At 38.4% G+C, this 7,476-nt stretch overlaps 1 protein-coding gene across 7 annotated transcripts in view; it reads left to right on the top strand.

Moving 5' to 3' along the window:
* INO80D (INO80 complex subunit D) overlaps positions 1–7,476 on the top strand; it is a 45,204-nt gene that overhangs the window by 702 nt on the left and 37,026 nt on the right. For 3 of the 7 annotated variants that reach the window (XM_026853235.1, XM_026853230.1, XM_026853228.1), the window contains exon 2: positions 41–110. The exons of 1 other annotated variant lie outside the window; for it this stretch is intronic. The gene's annotated coding sequence lies outside the window, so the exon portion shown is untranslated. Of the gene's footprint in view, positions 111–5,429; positions 5,479–7,186; positions 7,208–7,476 lie in introns of those variants that run through there. 3 more of the 7 variants (XM_026853229.1, XM_026853233.1, XM_026853234.1) reach the window with 3 other exon arrangements.

The raw sequence follows: 7,476 nt of genomic DNA, 5'->3' as shown, positions 1-7,476 counted from the left end.
CCCCCCCCCGAGCTGAAAATGAAAGGATCCTTTTTTTCAGGGAAAAGAACGTCTGGTAGTTGTGAAGTGAGTCCACTGGAAAACCCACCAACACACTTCACCCCGCACAGGTGAAATAGCTCCAGTTTCTAATGCGGGATATGTGTAGTTTTGGTCAAATGTTCCTTAATATGTCTTTAAGCTCAGAATGCTAATGGCTTTGCATGGGTAACCTCAAATGAATTTTGGAAATGACAGTAATGTTTACCTTAAAGCCTTATATTATACCATCTGATTAAAATATGTAGATCTATAGTTAGTTCTAACTTTGTTACTTAACAACATACGATGGTTTATTTTAAGGCTGTTCTCAATTTTTGAAGATTGGTAGACTTAAAAAGAAAATTGGCAAATTGAGGGCAATGCATCATTCCCCTGTAGTTGAGTGTCCTCTCCTGTGGGCACCCCTGTACTTGCAGCGTTTCAGGCTAAGGCCGTACCCATCGGGTACCGCTGCTGATGCTGAACCGGAGAGCTCATGTTTTGTATGAAACTGTCACAACCTGGTGACTTTTTCATAGCCATCTCCAGCCTTTTATGTGATTTGTTTGCAGTATGTACACACATCAGACAAGTCTTATTAATTGTGAAGCTAAATTATCTACAGAAAGCAACACAAAATTTACATAGGGGGCGTTATTTTGATGTTTCAATTTTTTTATGATGAGTGGATGAATTTGCGTGTAGGGCCGGGTCCTACAGAGTTACTTGTACCATGTTCTCACAGTATGGTAGATCCTCAGGAGGTACAAATTTATTGTAATACCATATTGAAACTTTGATAGCTTATAACTGCTAAAAGGCTGCTCTGTTAGGAGCTCTAATGCTTTATTTTATTTATTGAGTATTCCTAGCGAAGCAAGTATGATATTCTTCTATTATGTGAAAATAAGCTTGTTTGCAGTATTGAGACTAAAAATAAGACTAAGGTATTTTGTTTAACCTCATATGCAAGTGCAGGTTATCTGTTATTTAAATAAATGACAGCCTTGCAGCTGTTTTTTGTTGTTGTTGAAGTACAGATGCAAGGTATGCTGTGGGACATTTAGTCTTTGCTTTCTCTCAGGATCATGGTTTTGATATTTTGAGATAACTTTTTAAAATGCATTTCTGCGATGCTGCAATGGCCTAAATGTTCCATTTATTGCTGCATCTGAAGGCCGCCTTTCTGCAGCCCCAGTCGTCTTGTCAAAACCTGGGCCTGTTTATAGCCACGTTGAAATAAGTGTGCTTCTGTGCAAGCATGAGAATCTGCCTGTGAGGATGTGATCGCAGGACTGGGGCCTGAGACCTTCGGCTCAAATAGAAAAATCCTTGTTCAAAAGACTTGCAAAGATATGGAGCCTGCCTTCAACCTTAGGTCAGGAAGAGCCATGTTTAGGAAATAATTTTATTGAAATCTGTAGGAATGTGCTGTTAGTGACAGTTATGAATCTTCCTGATTAACCTCTTTTCTCTTTAGAAATTCTTTGAAGTTTCTAAAATTCCTGGAGTCTCAAATGTTTGTTGTTTTTTAGGCTTTGGGCTGTCTTAGTCATGTTTTCTTTAAGGTACTGTTTATCATATGAGTGAATTAGCTGAAATTAAAATTCCTGCTTAATTTCATTTTGTGTAGGAAAACGAACCACCTGTTCAGTTTTGAGACAAAAAGAGTTATTTTCCTTCTCTTGGTTATGTTTTCTGCTGTTCATTGAAACTTGTTACAAGTCTGTAAGTTCTCTAGCCGTTATTATTATTAGGAATAATACGTACATCTAATTCTGTATTTATTGCATTACATTCTGAAACATAATCTGTATTATCAGTATTGCCTGAAATATACTGCTGCTTTCTGGTAATGTCAGACATCCTTATGCAATATAAACTGCCTTTTTGCAGAGTTGAAGTAATAAGCTTTCTAAAAAGGCAGAATGAGGACAATGTTGCTGCTTCTGTCTTCCAAGGTAGATTTTAACATATGAAAAAAAGTAGTCCAAAATATGATTCCAGCTGATAACTAAAAATGTCTAGTGAGATCATAGCATGTTAAGTGTCTTGATCTGTCAGGGTACTTGCATATGTGTGCCGTGCCTTGACTTGTGCGGGGCTCTTCAGAGGCCTCCTTGAGTAGGGATTGTACTCTAGTTAATAAAAGTTCTCTACAGGAACTCTTGTAGTTGACTTTCGTCTGCCTAGTGATTTCTGTCTCAATTTGGATGCTTTTACTAACAAACCACCTCTTGTTTCCAGAATTACAGCAGTCTTGGTTTGGTAGCTGAGCGTAGTAGAGAATTGAGCTGTTAAATGAGCAGAACTAAGCCAAAGGTATGGTTAGATCACAGAATGGGGACAGAAGTTACGACTTTGTGGTGTTGATGTTGACCACAATTAGATGTGGTGCAGCTTCTCTTGATAGAACAGGGCACTTCACAGAGAGTTACTAGTTACCTGAAGTCTCTTAGTATGAAATAGAAAAAACAAATGTTTTTGCTTTCTCTATTTTTCACTAGTACTGGCTGAAAGGTTTTACTGTAATGTAGCTTTAAATACGTGTCTTTTTGCAATGATTTTTAAGATCAATGTTCATCTTGGAGTGGATGAAGTTCCATGTTGCCCAAACATCTTAAAATCTATGTATTTACTGTTAGCAAAAAGGTCAGATAGTGACCCTTTAGTGACTTTCTTGGTCAAGCGTGAGGAATCGGTAAAACGCCTATTTATGCTATTTGTCTTTGTAGAAAAGCAGAGATTCTTGGAGATCCATATTCCATTTCTGGCCCCAAGCTGATGCTTTTGGAAGCATATGTAGATGATTGTGCATTGTCTGTGAGATGTCATGAACACACCAAGCAATTTAACATGAAATCTGTGCTAGTACTAGCAAACGCAAAACAACACATATAAGACCTCTTTAATCCTGGCTTTTGTTTGGATGCAATGTGTGAAGCTCTGAGTTCAGTCCTTTTAATTATACATCTTTTAACCACTGACATATAATTGCCTTGCAATTTACAATGCTTTTGGGGATTCCATTGCCTAAAAGGGTCTTATGTATGTTGAATGTCAAGTTCTGAGCGTATGTTTAAGAATGTATCTAACCCACATGATTTAAAATATTCTAATATTTTCAGCACAGTGTTTTCTCAACATTAGCAATAGTTTTGGGGCTATAATGCTTTGAGCTTTCTAATAGTGACTAGACCACTAACTATAGATGATGTCAGGTAACAATTTTTTATATGATGTAATGCTGATCCTCGGTATGGTCTAGCAAAGATTGGCCCAAGAAGTTTCCTGCTACACTTTTTCCCAGCCTCTTTGAAGGACTGTTTAACTGTTTTGGAAGAGGGCATGTGGAGTGCAGAGCTACAGCTTTGTTGTCTTGGAGCTGATATGTGCTGCAAGGGAACTGATTATGCCTGCTTGCCAGTACTAAAAGCAGTTGGGAGCTGGCTTCTTCCTGTGCCTGACAGCAGGTACTGACAGTTGCACAGGTGTGTACCTGTGTGTATTTAAGTCTTTCATTTCTCTTTTTACAGTCACTTTGCAAACTACCTTCTGCTGGTTTATGGACCACCAGTGGCTGCACTCAGCAGGACAAGTAGCTCTGTTCTAAGTGATGATGTCGTGGAGTGTGGCTTTGCTCTGTGTCCTGCCTGTCCTTGCTACAAAGCCTTGCTGGCATGCTAAGTTGATTGCTCTTCACATGTCCAGCTAGGGCTGTCGTCAGAGGGAGGAGATTTTCTTCCAGTCAGCTGTTCAGGAATAAAAAATGGGAGAAAAGGAGCAATGAATGTGTTATCAAATTACAAATATTAGTGGTAACCTCTTAAGAATGTGAGAAATATCTGCTGGGTCAGATCAGGGATCGATCCAACCTAGTGTTCTGTCTTGGACAGTAGGAGTAAGTGATGCTATTTAGGAAGAGCATGAAAGCCCAGCCACTTTTTAGTGTTTTCTTTTGCTCCTACACCATCCATATTTGTTAAATTAGACATGCTAGCAGGTGCATCACTTAATGTCCCACTGTCTATGAACTTCTCTATTGTCTTTCTGAATCTGATGATAACTATCTGCTTCCATAGCCTCCTGTGATAGCAAGTTCTACTTTACTACCCATGAGTAGTAAAAATGAAGTACTTCTTTAATGTGTTTTGAGCCAATCTCTTACTAGCTTCATCAAGTACCCCTAGTTCTAATACTGTGTGATATCGTATATGACCATTCTATATTCACTTTATCCCCTACTGTGATTTTTTTGAACCTCAGTCATGTCTTCATTTGTCAATGGCACACATTTTTGGATTCTTTTCTGTTCTTTGCCCCATTGCTTCTGACTAGCTCAAAATCTTTTCTTTAGAAGTAATTGTTCAAGGAAAATCCAGGTTCCTCAAGAAGCAGCATCTAATTCCTTATTCATGGATTGTGGCTAAAGCTAGTGTTAGTGAATGCAGGCATAAGTTATGTTTCTGTTGAACCTTTCTACAGCTTCAATGTGGAGTATAAATGCAAAAGCCAAAATAGTTTCCAGAAAGTTTTGTGCCCTGATATTTTTTGCAGTGAAGTACAGCTGCTCAAGCATTTGATTTTTCCAGGGGAAGTCCATGTTTCCGTCATCTCTTACAGAATCCTGTGGGACAAAAATAATTTCTCCCCCACCCGCTATTTAGCTAAGTGTAGTTTCAGTTCTCTTCAGTTAAGCGACATGTGCCTATTCCATGCTTGTGCTACTTTTTATGTAGCAGCAAAAAGCTCTGTTAAGAACTTCTGTATGTTTTGCTTAAAATAAAATACTGCATCAGATTAAATCAGAATCAGTAGAATCAGTACATTTAAAAGTCTTTGTTATTTATATATAGAAATAATATATTTGGTATGCTATGGAAGTAGAAAGAAAAAAGCTCTTTTTTTTTTTTTTTTTTTTTTTTGGATTAAGTACAACTTCAGTCTCTGATCCTGTCAGTGTATCTAGATAGCGCACTGTTTTTCGGGGAGTCTGTGGAGAAATCTACCAATAAAGATATAATTATGTGTTTGAGGGAGTTGTGGAGGGCGGGGGGGATTTATATAACATTGGCTGCTAGGTATATTAGCTTTCTTTTTGTTCGTTGCACTGTAGTTGCACTCATTGATTCCTATCAGAATTTTTAACAAGGTTACATTTGCATGAGTTTCTCTCAGTGTATATATAGACCCAAAAATTCATGTTCAAGCTCACTGGTTTCCCTGAGGAGTATTGTTAGTATTTTTGCTTCAGTGTTTCATATGGCATTATCTTTCAGACAAGTGAGAAGTAAAATACTATGCCTGCCTTGACACAGTCAAGTTAAATGCAAAAATAAGACTTAATTATGAGTTAAATCCAAAAATAAGACTGGGGGCACAAGAATAAATCCAGGATTATAGTGGCTGGGAACTGTGGAACAGTTTCTTTACAGAAGCTTAACGGAAGCACACCAGGTACATACTTCTCACTGTTCACTTTGCACAGTTCTGAGAAACACTTTTTCTTTGGTTTGTTGCTTTATAACCTTCAGAAAAGAAATATTGCTAGGTTGTGCAAAAGAGTAGAAGATCATTGATCCATCAAAAACTGCAAAGCCATGATAGTAGTAGCCTAAAGAAGGTGGTAAATAAAATTGAGAGGAATAGCAGCATGTGAGTCACCCCAACTCCAAGATGCACTTTTTCTTTCAAGTTTTTCATCCTGTCCAGTATGCCACCAGATACAAGCTTTGCTTAACTGTTGAGAGAAGCAAACTCCAGGGCAAAAGGCTTTCTGTCAGCTTCCTTGTGTGTATGGGATGCAATTAGTTAAGACTCATTGTTGCATGTGCCTTAACAAAGGTGTCTGAAAGGTTTATTTGGTTCTCAACATGCCAAAGAAGAGATAGTTCCCTCTTCCCATTCTGTGTTTTTGAAGGGCACAGCCAACAATGAAGTTTTTTGTTTTTAAGACTGATGTGTTGTGAAGGGTCATGCTCCAGTTTCAGATATACATGGTATGTGCTTTGCATATGCCCTACAATGCATTGAGATAAGTTGGGAAAGGTGATTGGAACCTGTTTAGATGTTCCTGATTGTGTTGTGGCCTATCTGATGTGAACAAAGTGCCAGGCCCCTGCCCCTGAGGGTGTGTGCTTGCACATGTGCATGGAAAGGAAGCTATTTATGTAAAGAGGAAATCCAAAATTATCCTTATTGTTGTCAAATAATTAATTGGGTCACTTGTGTTAGTTATGTTTTGTAGCGAGTGTCTCCATTCTGTATGCTGTGTATGCTGCATGTGTGCGTATACAACTGTTTGAAGAATTTAAGTGTGCTTTTAAATTTGTAGTAGTTTTTTGTCCTTCTGCTTCTACAGCTACATATGTGCTAATGAAAGCCCTGGTTTATGCAGTTTACTTTTAGAGGTGTGATAGGGTGTTTTGTTTTGCCCTAGAGACTTAAAGTTGGTTTTCTAGATCCTCTAGTGACATAGTGCTTGTCATTTTCTCGAGGCGCTTTTATCCAGCAGGAAGTGAAGGCTTGTACCTTCACAAGAGGAAACTGCATCTTTCCTGCAAAGTCTGTGTAGGTTCCCTCCTTGCAATTGTTGTTCTCTCCATTTTGGGCCTTGGGAACAAGTTGACCAAGGTGGTAATCTGTACATTTGTCACATGTCTAATTTATTCCATATTTCCTGAATATCACCTCTATGTACATTCCTTTGCTTGGTATATAATGCATACAAAACTGAACTGGGTACTCAATGTTCAGAAGAGTTTATTCCAGTGCTTTGGGCTGGCCTTTCTGAATAAAAGCTGCCTTTTGCAGGCTAAGCTGAGTGTAGCAGAGTAGCTGCAGAATATGTGTACTGTTAATTTTGTTTTCATAAGGCACTTTTCCATTTCCCAACTCCATGGACTCCATGGTGTTGGGAAATGGAAAAGTGCCTTATGATTGCATGGATTTGCATTGTAGAAATCTTATTTTAGGGGGAAAAAATAAACATCTTGCTGAAATGACATTTCAGCCCTCCTGGCATCAATAGAATACTGCCTCTGACATTATTAATGCCTATGTTTACCTAAAATAAGTACAGTAAGGTAGGAAAAGCTCTGAAGAACCATGAAAACCTCAAGAAAGACTGCATATTGATGCTTGCAGAAGCTGTGGGCAGCTACAAGGTCTGAAGACTGTTTATCAGGTGTGGTAAAGAAATTCTTGTACTGCCTGATGAAATTAAAATTTTGCAGAGCAGAGTTGCCAGCATTTTTGTAAGCAGAGATACTTGAAGTAAAACCTCTGCAGTCAAATGGATTAATTGTCATTCAACTTGATTCCTGAAAGCAGGTGATCTTATCTGATGCTTAACCTTTTTCAACTTGTAGCTCCTAATCACTTTCTGGTAGATGAATGGAGTTTTGTTTAACAGGTTTAAGTGTGATGGCAATAGAATTTGCCCACCCCCCCCCC

Source organism: Athene cunicularia (assembly GCF_003259725.1).
Source record: "Athene cunicularia isolate RWA chromosome 7 unlocalized genomic scaffold, athCun1 chr7_part2, whole genome shotgun sequence".
Lineage (NCBI taxonomy): Eukaryota > Metazoa > Chordata > Aves > Strigiformes > Strigidae > Athene > Athene cunicularia.
The sequence above is the reverse complement of the archived record's forward strand: the minus strand, read 5'-3'. Positions and strand labels throughout refer to the sequence as shown.